Source organism: Anser brachyrhynchus, assembly GCF_964034855.1.
Source record: "Anser brachyrhynchus genome assembly, chromosome: 7".
NCBI classification, from domain to species: domain Eukaryota; kingdom Metazoa; phylum Chordata; class Aves; order Anseriformes; family Anatidae; genus Anser; species Anser brachyrhynchus.
The window spans coordinates 26261548-26275789 of NC_137701.1; the positions used below are offsets into that span (position 1 = coordinate 26261548).

The 14242-nt window shown below is 40.7% G+C and overlaps 1 protein-coding gene across 2 annotated transcripts in view; it reads left to right on the forward strand.

Moving 5' to 3' along the window:
* The first annotated feature begins 27 nt into the window (after nt 1–27).
* The window catches only part of MYLK (myosin light chain kinase), a 211858-nt gene continuing 197643 nt past the window's right edge, over nt 28–14242 (forward strand). Inside the window, exons 1-2 of one of the 2 annotated variants that reach the window (XM_080601098.1) lie at nt 170–225; nt 11446–11518. The gene's annotated coding sequence lies outside the window, so the exon portion shown is untranslated. Of the gene's footprint in view, nt 226–11445; nt 11519–14242 lie in introns of both variants that reach the window. The other variant, XM_080601101.1, reaches the window with a different exon arrangement.

Here is a 14242-nt window from a genome sequence, read left to right on the forward strand (position 1 = left end):
TGTCGGAGGTAGGCGGGGAGGAGGAGGCAGACCTGCCCCTCCGGGGGGAGCGGGCAGGCAGATGCCGGGCTGGGAGCGGCGGAGCCGCGGGACCCCGGCGGGTGGGGGCTCGGTGCGGCTGCCGCCCACCCCCCCGGCTCTCCCGGGGGGCTGCCGCTGGGAGAAGCGCTCCCCTCGGGCTCCCCTCCCCGGGGCACGCTGAGCAGAGAGCGGGCGAGCCGGGCTGTAAGTACTGGGCATCTTTTGTGCGGGGTTTGGAGCAGTTCCGTCGTTCCCCGGTGGCAGGTAGCGGGGGCTCGGGCAGGAGAAGCGTTTGCAGGCGAGGCTGCGAGGGTCGGTTCTCGGGCTCTGCTTGGGCTGAGGAGCCTTTCAAACGCCAGGGTGCCTGTGTGGAGGCACGCTGAAATGTTCCTGCACCGCGCATCTAGGTCTCTCGTGCTTCAGACAAAACGTGTTGGGCTCTCTTTTTTTTTTTTTCCCCCTTTTCTTTTCTATTTTTTAAAATTTCTGCTCCTCTCACAGTACTCTGTACCTTGTCACACAACTCTCTTACTGTCTCAGGAAAGGATGAATCCCGGTGACAACACTAAAGTGCAATGTGTGAGGATGAGGGAAGGAGATGAAAGCTTGAAATCATTAACTTGGGAGAGGGGAGGAGGTGGAATCACTTCTCTGCATGCTGCCTTCACACTATGGAGCAATGTGCTTTTGGGGACTGCTTTGCCATAAAAATAAAATAAATGCTTTGCCATTTAACACTCTTTCCTGTACGTGCACATCTGGATACCGTCCTGGCACCGCTCCCTGCGTTCAGGCTAGAAGGGGGTGGCATAGCTGGGGCTGGAGATTGGGGACAAAAAGACAGGGAACCTTTCCCTTCCTTTGCAGCTTAAAGATGCTTTTTAGCCCCAGACCAGTTTTCTGCAGAGCAAATCCATAGGGATAATTCTCCCAGATTTGGGAAGCAGAATCCAGTGTTTTGAAGCCCAGATTATGCTCTCCGCAAATGGAATGGCTGAAAGGAGGAATGCAAATACCTGGCTCCACACATCTTACTTCAGATGTTCCCAAGTATTGAGCCCTATGGAGGGTGAGCAAGGAGTTGCATGACATGCAGACGGTGTGTTCCCTACTAAGACATCCCACACACACCCCAGACGATGCCCTCTCTTACTGGAGTGCTGGAAATACCATTTCTGTCAGTGACACTGTTAGGGAAGGAGTTGTCCCTCTCACATTTTAAATCCCAGACGGAGGGACTGTCTCCCTCCCCCTACTTCCTTCACACGTCTTTATTTTTTCCTAATGACTTGCATTATTATTTGCCAAATATGGCATGCATCTTCCTGTGAAGCTTCATATTTGCTGAGATGTTCCTGGAGCTAGGCTTTTACAGTGCACTTTAGGAGTCTTCTGTTTTTAAACCAGAATTGTATATTTACTAATAACTGTCAGATGGCACGAACTGGTAATTTTAATCTATCATATATCCACAGCATTTTCTGGTTCTTCATGATGCAGTTCTTGTGTAGTGACACAGGCTAGCAGCTATCTGAGCTGCAGTTTTGGTATATGGTGCTCATTGTAACGCGTCTCCGTAATACATCTATGCTGCACTCATCCTTAGCACTTTGCATTCCAGCCCGGCAGGACAAGTGTTCTAACGCCAGAAGTCATCGGAGTGACTTTGTTAGTTGTAGGAGGAGTATTTTAACCACCAGAGGAGCAGCCACGTACCGTGCTGACGTGCGGTATGTTAATGGTATTTAACCTCTTTAGGGAGACATGAACAGAAGAACATGCCTAGTTTAACATATATCACAGCTAGGATTTTCTATAAATGTGGGAGGCTCACACTAGTTAATATCACTGACCCAATTTTTATTGGTCTTGTAGGGAAATCTTAAAAGGTCTGCTGCAAAGGAAGTTAGAAATCTGATACTCTGCCGTTGCAAGCATCTCTCCATAACTTCAGTTGCTTTGCTACGTGGTACAAAGGAGGATGAAGGAAATAAATCAGTGAAGTTCTGTTGATTTGCTTGTATAATGTTGAAAGTAAATTTATTAAGTTTGGAATAAGCAGTGATTACGCATTGTCATTTGCTTAAGTTAAATTGTATAGATGCATGATTTTTCACTGGTTTTTGGTCTGTTATTCTATTCTGCCTCCTTCTTCTTTAAGACCATAAGGACTTCCTCTGGGCGATGATCCTGTTTTTACAGTCAATCAAAATCCATTCCGATATCCTTATGCAGGCCAAAAACACTGTATTAGACTACAAACCAACAGTTACAAATTACTTTCAGAGCCCTCCTAAAACAAAATGCAGATGTAAATACAGTTCAGAGCTGCTTCATGTGCTACGCCTTAAAGTTGTGGATGTCTAAATCTGGAAAGTGTGCTCAGAAGCTCTCTTTGTGACAAGCATGCAGGCAGATGGATGAAGATTCTGGTAGGACCTCTGGAGAACAGGGAGCCACAGTCTGTGATGTCTGGACTCTCCTGTGTGCTTTGGGTTCAGAGCTGAGCATAGGCTGGAACCGACCCTGAACCATTTAATTCTGATTTTGCAGAAAGACTCATCTCCTTTTTAAGAATTTGTCAAATTCGTACTAAAACATGCTGGAGTTATTTGCTTTTGCCCTGTTCAGAGCTGTACTCCATAGTTTTCCCAAACTGTATTCCACAGATATGAGTTAGGAGGTTTGTAACAAAGATAATGGTGGTGTTCATTATTTATTTATTTATTTATTTTCCATGGCTGCTTAATATCCTCTTCTGTCTTTGTTGCTAAATTATTCATTTCTAACCTCCCTGTGGAAAATAGGATGTCCTTTCTCTGATTGTTCTTGCAAGGTGTAGCTACACCTGTTGCAGTAGATATTGATTATTTATTTATTTATTTACCTACAATATTTTTCTGAGCCCAAATGACCACAGTAGCATCCAGAGTCCCAGACAGGATCTTAGCAAGCCTTGCACAGCTGCCTTAATCCACTTCACTGGTGGATATCAGTCCATGATGTACATTAGGATTACATGTGCTATTTGGACTTTAGCATTGCATGACAGAGAAGAGAGATGATTATAGTGCTTTGTGGTGATGAACAGGAATTATTAGTGAAACCAGATGGATCCAGGTAGGACAGACTCTGGACTTTTTTTTTATAAGCCAGCCCTCTGCCAAATTTAATGTTATCTAAATTGTCTGTGATTACAGTATATGTTTTGCTAAAATCTGTATCTTTTCTGAGCAATTGTAAGGGGTCTGTTGAAAGTGCTACAGCAAGGTCTGTCTCTAATAATGTCTTCATTAAGCTTCTCTATAAACAGAAGACTGTACTAATTGCCAGGCTAACATGCTATTTGGCTCTGTGAACAAGCTACTGAACACTAACTTATGAATGGAAACTTGAAAGGATCATTTGCAACCTGCTACATGAAAGAAATACCAAAATGAAATGAAAATGTGCTTGTATCTCTGTTGCTGATGCTGCTGCTATTAAAGAACTGGAAACAGAAAACTGATTAGAGTGCCACTTTAATTTTCCAGGGAGACCTGACTGATTTCATAAATGTTTTTTGCCTCCTGAGTTGCAGCAGCTGCTCCCTATATAAAAGCTAGAAATAACTGGTTCTTCTTTAGTAAGAATGAAAGGAGAATTGAGCTCTATACAAATGAGGAGATTAAGAGCTCCATGAGGCATACACCCATTTAATGCTGCTGGAGACTAAACACACTAGAATAATCTTAACTCTCGCTTCTGGTGAGCAGAAATTCTAAGAAAAAAAATTTCCTTTAGTGACTTATTAACAAAGGCTTTTCAGGTTTACTGGGATTTATCATGTGAGCCTAATCTACCTTTTGTTCATCCTGTTGGCAGGCTTTAAAATTTAAAAGGGTCTGCAGAAACTCCTCCCCCAAAACTCCTTATTTAATTAAAGAGGCTTGGTGCATTATTTACCTTTGAGTCTTCCATCTATGTGGGAACAATGAGTTGGCATTAACATATTGTAAAATATTTGTGAATGCTGCATTATAAGCAGAGGCAGGGAAAAGAAACAGAAACTTTGACTATAACTTCAAGTTTGCAACCACCTAAATAGGCTCATTCAGAATGCCTGGAAACGAGGCCACTCCTACATAAGTACTAAATATAAATACAGGTGTGTAACTCCACAGCAGATTTCTCTTCTTCTGTAGGTGATTTAAGAGCCTGGATGCAAGTCACTCTGTTTCTAAGGGAGCTCTCCAGATTGATTGGATGTGTAGATCGGGTCTTGCACACAATGGTATTTTATATGTTTTTGCTTTGGTAGCTTAGCAAGGACTCATTGCTATAGTTCTCTCACTGTTTCCCCAGTTTCTCCTCCTCCCCCACTCCATTCACTGCTGTAGCTGTGAGCATCAAGTTGCAGATAAAACGACTTCTGAGAGAGCAACGGGATGCAGCTCTTGCCAAAGGCAATTAAGTGCTTAGGATTACAGTGTGCTTTACAAAGTGTGTTCTTGCTGAATCCCTTTCCTCTTCTGCTTGCTGGCACAAAGCACTTTCTTGGCACTTATCTTTGTTATAACGGGTCCGAGCATCGCTGAACTTCACTACAGTGTGTCAGCTCTCTCAATCAGTCCAGCAAGCTGCAGTGTCTTGTGTTTTGAGGACAGTCTTGCTGGTGATTCTTCACTAAGAGTCAGCTTGACCTCGTCACCTCTGCTGTAATTGGATTAAATTTACTCACTTGCCAAAAGCACGTCCAGTTTATGGCACATTTATTCTTTAGGCTGAAGTGCTGTTTGTATGCACAGCATTCTTAGCACCAAAGGCATTTCTAGGGCCTGTGTGATGCAGCTGATGTGCTGCATCAGAATTCAGAGTCAGAATCCTGAAGGACGTTTTCAGTAATTTGCTTCTTCCAGAAAGGATTAAAACAGATCATATATTCTGTTTGAACGTCAAAGATATAATCTATGGGAGAAAGAAGAGATGCTGTAGTTGCCAGTGATGTGCATCTTTTATCTTCTTTTCTCGTAAAATGTCACAAGTTATTGAGAGCCCACAGGTGGTCTGAAGCTGCGGCCTTCAGGCTGAGGGAAGCGTGTGATGGTAAGTGCTGTTTTTGCACACCCAGTGCAACGTACTTTTAATTGCTGCACAACAGGTTAAGATCATCACTCTGGATTATCCTTTTACTGCTTTTTCTGGTATTCTACAGCTCTCTTGTGTTTTGGGGCATTTGCAGAGCAGAAGGATGATATCTGAACAGACAGAAAGGTGTGTCCAAAATAATACAGGGACTGTGTAGTTGAGGACAATCTGACCACCAGACCTGTAGTTTCATCCCAAGAAGCTTTATGTACTCTCTAGAACAGTGCAATCCAGCTTCTGGTAGGAAAGACAGCCAAGTAACAAAAATTACTATCCTGATTGTTAACCTCAGCAAAATAATAAGGGACAAGTCAGTGACAGGGAGACCAAGGACCAAGTGAGTTGCCAATGCTCTCACAAAGAGGGTCAGGATTTGAGTGGCTAGAGAGAGGCACAGGTTAGTACTTGGTCTGGCCTAGGCACTTTCTGAAATGTCCCAAATAACAAAAGGATCCCCATTTGGAGAATTAGCTGTTCTTATCTGCCTGGTAGTATTGCGAGTTTTCTGTCCGCTTCTAAGGCTTAGCAGAGTTATATTTTGAAGACAGCTTTGGTCACGAGAGCTGCATCTACCAGCTCTCTAGCTCTGATCAGGACATTGTTGTATTTTATTTCAAGGTGATGCTTTTCTCTGAAGTGCTATGAACTGATGAATACTCATGGTGCAAAGCATTAACTGATAAACAAACTGGGACATGGACATGAGGCTTTCGCTGTCTACTAAGCGACAATCAAAATATCATTTACTGAGTAAATGTGCAGTACAAATAACAGGATGCTGAATTCAATATCCCACTCTAAAAGGTCTGTAGTTGTTCAGTCATGTTTTCTGCACCGTTAACTCTTAGGAAGTTGATCAACTCTTAATGAAATAAGTTTATAATTCCATAAATTCCTTATAATGATGTAAGCAGTTTGTTAAATACTGAAGTAAAAGTATTGGGTTTTCTTTTATGTCATGTATTTGGAAATCAATGTAATATTTAAAAAATAAAATAAAAAATCACTGACCATGTCGCCTGAACAAGGATTAACAGCCTGACTCTGAAAGAAGTTGGACTCAGTGGTCTTTGTGGGTCCCTTCCAACTCAGGAGATTCTGTGATTCTGAGAACAAATGTGAGGGCATGTTCAGTAAGAAACACTTATAAAGTCCAAGTCAGGGAACTACTGTCAATATGGTCTTATACTCACTTGTGTCAAAAGGAGAGTTACAGAACACAAGCAATCAGCAGACTGTGTTTAAAATATACATGAAAGAAAAATTTGGAAATATTAATAAATATATAAAGCCTTCTTCACTCAGGTTATTTACTCTCAATCTTTTTTATGGCCATAAGTTTCCATTTCCTTTGGTGGAAGAAGAGAAATATATTATGTAAATGCTTCCTGTCTGAACATGTTGCTAGGCCTCCACATCACTGGTTCAAGTCCAGCCCAGCTCTGGAGGTGAGAAACCCTTTATTTCTATTTTATGCAGTGTAAGTTTGGCCTTTGTTGTGGGTTAGATCAGTGGGATCCGTTCGTGTACACGCAGCCCTCCTTTAAACACCCCCATTCTGGCTGTGGTGGCCTCAGGGGATGTATCTCCTGCAGAGCCTGTGAGACCATCGCACAGGGAGCCCTGGCTTTGAAATGTAACAGCTGGTTTATGGGCATCTCACCCCCAGCTTCAGAGCAGTGCCATTCCTCTGACCTCAACGGAGCTGCAGCATTCATGGTTTTCAGTAACATGGGGGTTAAACTGGGCCTATATTCTTTTAACTGGTCTATTTAGCAGCTCCTTTCCGTACGCAGTCTCCATGCCAGTGACAGGAGCTTCCTGGAACTGACAGGAGACACAAAAGGCTCTCTTCTCTAAATCACTGGACCTTAAGGATATTGAAAGGATGTTACAACAAGCCTCATAATACACCATTGTCAGGCTCTCTCTGAAGATGCCTGCGGTGGTATCGCACCTCTAAGCTTTCCAGAGGGGGTGTGATGACCCCAAATGGCAGAAAATAGAAGAGTAATGGTTTGGGTGGCTGTAAGGAATTTTATGGCACTGCTTCCCTGGGCTGTAACTTGAAACCAGCTGGAGGCAGTTGCTGCTGACTGAACTCATCAGTAAGAGGCAAGCAAATATATGAGCATGCATCAAGCAGTTTTTTTAGGAAGAGATCCTGGCTTATGTGTCTGTGCATGCCTGGCTGCATCTTTCTCACAGACAAGGGAGTGGTGAAAGATGCTTTGTTTCTTCTTCATTTCCCTTTCTTCTTCCTACTCTTTTCCCTGTTCCTCCTCAGTACAGAATTTTTTCATGTTGCTGTGAAAATGTCCATGCTCATGAACACATTTGAATGGAAGATGGCTGCTGGTTTTTGAAGTCCAAAAGTCAGCATTCCTGGGGGGCCACAGGGTGTGCGCTGTGCCGTTCCCTGGTCAGGGATGTGCCCAAACAGCATGTTGTACTCTTGCTGGAGAGTTTGTGGCAAGACAACACTGTGTTGCTGGCAAAAAAGGCTCGAGTCAGGGAATTTTGAATTTTATTTATTACTTTTTGCCAATCAATACAGTGTTGAACATCTCCAAAGCTGGAGACTGCACATCCTCTCTGGATGACTGCTACTAGACCACCCTCATGCTGACGGACATTTTGGCTCCATGGTTGGGCTCTGGTGTTTTTTCCCCACTGGGCCGCCCCAGTGCCAGAGCCCACCAGAACCAGCTGGAAACGGTTTGGAGCAGCTCACAGCCTCCACCCTGGCACACAAACCTGCCCCGTACAGTGTTGTGTGTGAGAGAGGCGAATAAAGAGGGAACTGAGGGGTGGCAGTGAGTATCCAGTGAGGGAATCACCTCAGGCTGAGGGTCATGTGAGGTGGCAGGGACTTGTCTTGCCCTGAAGACATGGCTGGCCTGAGCACGTGCCTGGGCAGGCTCAGAAGCAGTCACTCCATTTTGCCTCAGCCCCGATTTGTTGGATCAAAATTTTATTTCAACTGGTGGGGAGTTTTGCTCAAGATATGAGTTCAAGTCCACCTGAACATGGCATTTGTACTGGGCTGCTCACTGATAAATGCTTCAGAAGCTTCAAATGCTTCTAAATTTAGTCAGCTGAGGTATTGCTCCTTCGTTTTACCTCAGCTTGTGCCAATATCTAGTTCATCTCAGATGACTCGTAAACCATTTAGGTCTCATTCAATCTATTTAGTTCTTATCTGCTACGAAACTCAGAAGTTATACTACTTCTCCAAGGCATTTCCAAGCTATAGCTGGGGACTTTGAAGGATGGAGACCAAATCAGCTGTCCTGGTTAGCCTGAACAGAAGTGGAGGCTCAGCTCCTGACTGGACCACACAGACATCCAGAAAGTGAGTTTGTACAGATTAATGACTTGCATGGCATCTTGACAGCCAGGACAGAAAGCCAGGGATGTTCGAATAGTTTTCCAGGTAAAATAATTTGGATCTTTCTCCACATGTGGTCTTGACCTTAGATTTAATGTAATATTCTTTAACTGCAATCTCTTTACCACTTTATCCCTTTTGTTTTGTCTGAGGTGGCAAAAAGTAAACATGAATGTGTAAGTACATTTAGTACTTGGCATTACAGCGTACCCTTTAGGGACACTGTTTTGTTGTTTCTCAAAATAACATCTCTTGGATTTGTTTTTCTCTAACTCTGTAGTTTGCTTGACAGCTAGGGTAACCTGCTTTGAGGTTGGTGTGGTCGTTCATCAGCATGTGGGCACTGTGAAGGATCCTGAATGTATGGGATGTACCGTATATTACATTAGAGATGCATGGTTATTGATATCGGTGTAAGAAACTGTAGTAACATAGCTTACTTCTCACAAAATTAAAAAGGATCTAAATGCCACTGGTGTTTCTTGTCTCTTCATGCCCATTATCTGTCTTGTGATGAATGGAATTCTCTATAAAACTTTCCAGTGCTCATTCCTTTTTGGCTGGTTTTATTACAACCACAAAATTTTGAGATAGATTAAGTCAAGACCAGGCACAAGAGAGATCTTTGTCTAATATTTGATCTGTGTAGCATACAGATATTTTTTTCCAAAGAATCAAAATTATTTTCTTTTAAAACTGTAGGAGTTAAAAATAATGAGGAAATAAATTGAACCTCAAAACAAAAGCTCTATTGTCCTGAAGACAAACTCACTATAATAGCACTTCTTGTGAGGTATTTTTTCTGTCTGTCCTTATATTTCACTTACAAGACAGGAAATACAGCTTTGCTGATTAAATGTCTTTATAAGATAAAAATAACTTACCATCTTCAAAGATGGTATTCTTAAACATCTACTTAAAGAGGTACAGTATTCTTAGATTCTTGAACAGCTACTGTTTGAGATCACTTCTCTCCCTGCCTTTCCACTTCTCACAGTTCTTGTGTTAACAATGTTAGGGTATATACCCATTTAGTCCTGTAACTGTATACTTATGGACCTGTTGTCCAGGAGTTTGTTTAATCCCTTTTTGAACCTATGGACACCCTTTGCCTTTACTGCCTCCCATGAAAGTAAGTTCCAGAAGTTTGTAACCTGCTGTGTTAGCAAATATTCTCTATTTAGATGGGTATACTGTAGTATTAAGTAAGTACAGCCTCATTCCAGCATTGTGGGATTTGGAAAATAACTGTTCTGCATTCGGTCATTTTTTTTTTGTGTGTGTGTGTGTGTTACCTAGCAGGTAGCCTTTATAGCTTTCTCTGGTTTGGGTTGTTCCATATACCTAGAAGTGTCTTTTGCACTGGATATGGATCTAAAATGATGATCAGTAGTGTGGAAACAATCTATTAAAATTGAGAGGCACAAAATTATTTGGGGAACTAATGGAACTACATGTATTCCATTTTGCATACACATGGTATATGCAGTGATGTACAAATCTTTGTATTTGTACACATTCTAGCCCAGGGTTTCATAAAATTTAACTCCCCTGTTCTTAAGACATCTAGAAAGAGCCTTGCTCTTTCAATTTTTCAGACATAGAAAAAACCTGAAGGAGGATGCTGTGAGGCTATTTGAGAGGTCTCAGTAGGCACGTTTATAAGAGCTGAAGTGTGTTTATATTCATTTCTGTGCAGTTACCAGAAGATTGTCCTTCTTCCATAAAGCATGTACAAGCATTTGAAGAAGTCATGTAGAAAGAGTTTGTATATTCTCTACAGATGCACTCTGAAGAGCTGCTCTTCTTACAGGCACATTTCAGCATTGATAGGAGATATTTGATATATAAGAGATATAAAAAAATTATTGAGATATAAACAAATTATTGTTAATTAATATTACTTAGCTAGTCAAAGATAATAATAACTAATAACACCTACATAGATGGATAGTCTAGTGTTGTGTTCTCTGCGCTGTATACATTTTTCTGGACCATGTCCTGTCCCCTGCTTTTGCAATCACCTTACATTCTATAAATAGTCTCAACTAAATTTGCAGAGCTTGTCTTTTTGAGTCTTTACTTAACCTGTGAGTACTGGACCATTCTTTCTTCAGATCCAGCTATATGTTTGTGCTTTCCTGTTGAAGGCCTTGGATTCAAGCCTACTACATGTCTGTCTGGAGCAGAGAGCTGTTGGAAATGTACATGCTGTCTCTGTGTGAGCCTGGGGCAGTGATGTGTATAGATGACTTTGTTGATGAGTTGCAGGAGTTCCCCATCACACCAGCAACTAAAAAATGAAGAAGGTTGTATACTTTAAAAGTTACTGAAAAAAAAAAAAAAGGGAAACCAAAAAAAGTGAAATTGTCCAGAGCAATTTCTTCATCAAAGCTGACTGGAATAACATCTGTGGTGAAAACCTGTGTCTCATCATTTCATTGTAATATGTGCAAGGGAAATGATGTTAAGCGAAACAGTTGCCTGTCATAAAGAGGAACTGGACTTCATGATGCAGAGTACTTGCAGTTGTGTCTGATGAATCCGTTCTCATGAACGATTTCTCATCAAATGAAATTTCAGTGGCTGTCAGGAACTTTTGTGATCATTGGCCTCTGTGGACCTATTAGGCTATGGATTTATTCTCAGTACTAGGCTTCAGAAGGATTTTCCTTGTTATCTAGATATCATTTTTTATTTTACAGTCAGACTTGTGTGTTTATGTGGCTAACCTAGCCACACTTCACTAGTCTGATATTTAGGTATTGATAATTTTGATAGCATAATCATTATGTTTTTCTAACTGTAAAATACTTTCTTTAATGTGAGTTATTTGTAGGATTTCTACTAGAATGTTTTTCAAATGCTATGGTCAAATACATAGTTCTTATTGCCTTCATCACTAGATTTCAAAACACTTTACAGAGAAGGATCAGAAGGGAAGGAGCTTGAAAGGACTTCTCTAAGGCCTGAAAAAAGGTAAGCAATGTGATTCTTCTGGGCCCATATCTGAATGCAAAATTGTTTTACTCTAGCTAAAATTGATTCAGTAGTTCAGTGAATAAAATGTGTGAGTGGTACGCTTGCATTACCTATAATAGGCTTAGTCTAGGTTTACCTCAATGTACTGAGGGTGTGGGATGAGCAGAGGCATCACTTTTAAATGCAAGTGTACACGCTTGAATGTTCGACTTTCATCAAATTTTTAGGTTCTTACCTTTAAAATATATGCTTCGTATGCAAATTTTTTGTGACTCATTGGAGAATTATTGTTGTAGTGTGGAACATATTTTTGGGTCAATTTTTGTTCCTAGTTCTCTGTGAGTCTCTAAGATTTTGCCCTGGTCTTGAGATATTATTAACTCTGTTGGCTCAGCTGGATTAATTAGCTCAAAAATATGTACTTAATAAAAAATAATAATTTCATCCACATTAAGAGATTTGATGTAAAAATAGTTTTCAGAGGTAAACTCTGATTTCTAATTATCCGTAGCTATTCCACCCCCATTTGCAGACCAAGAAGATTTCAGATGCTTACAAACCAAGCATGAAACTATTACTAGCTACCATTCCCAGTTTATACCTTGAAAAATAAATAAGATTTTTAAATCACCCTTTAAAATTATTACGTTTATTCCCTGTTTCTTGCCCCTTCCATATGACAAAGTTATTCATTCTTCTCCATCCTCAAATGAGAGAACTTGAATGTGCTTTATTGAAAAACTGCTCTGCAAAGTTTCCAGGTTTATAGGAGGCAGAACGACTTCTGGAAACTAAAAAATGAGCTTGTGAGAAAAATAAAAAGCTTTGGTAAACTGTTTGACAAATATTGAAACTCAGCTTGTGAAAACAAAACCAGAATTTAGGTTCACTGTCAGGACATGATGCAGTTATTTTGAACAGTTCTGGTTAACTTCATTTCAGAACAAGGGCTGACTGCTCCCTTTTGCATTATGCAGTTACGTAGTACAACGATTAACTTTGAGTTGTGTTATGCCGGCTGTTGTGCAAACACTGAGGAAGACCTTGCCACTGCCCTCAAAGAGCTTTGTGCAAGATAATGAATAGCTTGCTTCCAGTGAGGTGATTTTTATTTTTATTGTAAATTGGAGAACTCCACTGAACTGATAAAAATTGCATCTTTTTGATTTCTGTATTTCTTTAACCTAGATGGATTTGCTGTCTTTCTGCTCTTACTCCTTGCTTTTCAGAAGCCAGTGTCTTTTCATTAGTCTTGTAACATGCTCTTTAACTTCTGTTGTTTAAACATATCATCCACAAAAACACCTTTTTGTTTTTATTATTCAAAAGAAAATGAAAGGGGACCAACATCATAGGCAATCACATGCAACATTTTTTTTTTCCTCTCTGATTTGTAACCTTTCGTCATGCTTTAGAAGAAATTCACTCTGAAATTTAGATTTCTGCAGCTTCGGTTTCCAGCCCCTGGATTTTGATATGACTTTCTCCAAGATAACTTTTAAACCTGAGACGACTAGTCTTTTCCCTTGGAAAGTACTTCTGCCTTCTGTGGTAAAAAACCTTGTAAGCATTTTTAAATGAACTTTGTTCTTTTTTGTTGTTGTTTTTGCTGTTTATAGTAAACATTTATATAAGTATATATTTTTTCTACTCTCCAGATTGTTGTCATAGCCCATTTAATTCTCTCCAGACTGTTTCGATGGCCTTTTGAGGGATTATCTGGGTAACTCCACTGTTAAAGCAGAAGTCTGTGCCTTTTTCTGGCTTATGTGTGAGAGGGCTTTTTTTCTTCAGCAAGGCAGTAGATGTTTTCCATTACATGTATGTGCGTCAAATAAACTGGGAGGCCTTGCTTGCACTTCGAAGTTGTCTGAATTGGTGAATTTTAACCCAAACACTAGAAGAAAAATACTAATGCTGGATGTTTTCTAAAGGAAAAATAGGAAGAAAACAAAGGAGGGGAAGAACAACTAACTACACCCTGGGGATTGATCTTGACTGTGCCTTATTACCACAGCTTTATCCTTTCCAGTTCTTCAAGATGCTGGCAGTTATTGAACTCTGACCTGATTAATGCATTGGATTGATGCCTATAGATTGTGGTAGTGATATTGCTTCCAGCTGGTTTCCTGGCAGGCAGATTGGCAACAAGTTGTCATCTTTGTGGTCATGAAGGGGAATAGTATAGATTTTTTTCTTTTTTTATGGAGCTTGTCTCAGCAAATAAATACCAGTCATTGGGTCCATTTCTCTGAAAAACAGTAGCCTTGTGGTAAACAGAATTCTGTAGATTTATTGAAGTCTATAGAGTAATACAGTAAAAGGATGTGATATCTATATTGCTACCAGAGACTTAAAACCCCGTAATACCTGCTCCTCCTTCAGTCAGCAGGGAGCTGGCTTTTGAAGCTACGTGTATCTTGTGCACGTGGAATGTATGGGATAATCCTAGACACGTTTCTTGGGCAAATACTGGATTTTGTAGGACTTAATTCAGAGACTTGAGTTCAGTCAATGCAGCAGGCCACAGCTGTTAGAAATTGTTTGGGCACCGTTGTTCAGGAATTATCTTTCTATATTTTGTGTTTCATGCAGGTAGAAAATATCAGTTTCAGTATAGATAGTATAGATGTGAGAGGGTTAAATTGAGTTGCCTACAGTATCCAGTGGGTCAAAATAAATGACTGAACTGTATCTTCTGGCCTTGCACCCTAAAACTTT